Below are 220 nucleotides of genomic sequence, written 5' to 3'. Positions count from 1 at the left end.
CGTTTGGTTGTGCATGTCTTAAATGGCCACTTTGGTCATTTTGGTCATTTTGGTCATGTACATGGGTTTCCAGGCGCGCGTAGGCACGAATATGGAGCGCGGCGGGTAGTAGCACTTGCTGTCTATGAAGGTGACGAGCCTACAGGACAGCATGTGTATGCTAGGTTGTAGGGGCGAGCTGCTGACCACACATTTTGTGTTGGCGTGTGCCACATTATCC

This window comes from Aphanomyces astaci (genome assembly GCF_000520075.1).
Source record: "Aphanomyces astaci strain APO3 unplaced genomic scaffold supercont1.444, whole genome shotgun sequence".
Lineage (NCBI taxonomy): Eukaryota > Oomycota > Saprolegniomycetes > Saprolegniales > Verrucalvaceae > Aphanomyces > Aphanomyces astaci.
This window is presented reverse-complemented; position numbering follows the sequence as displayed.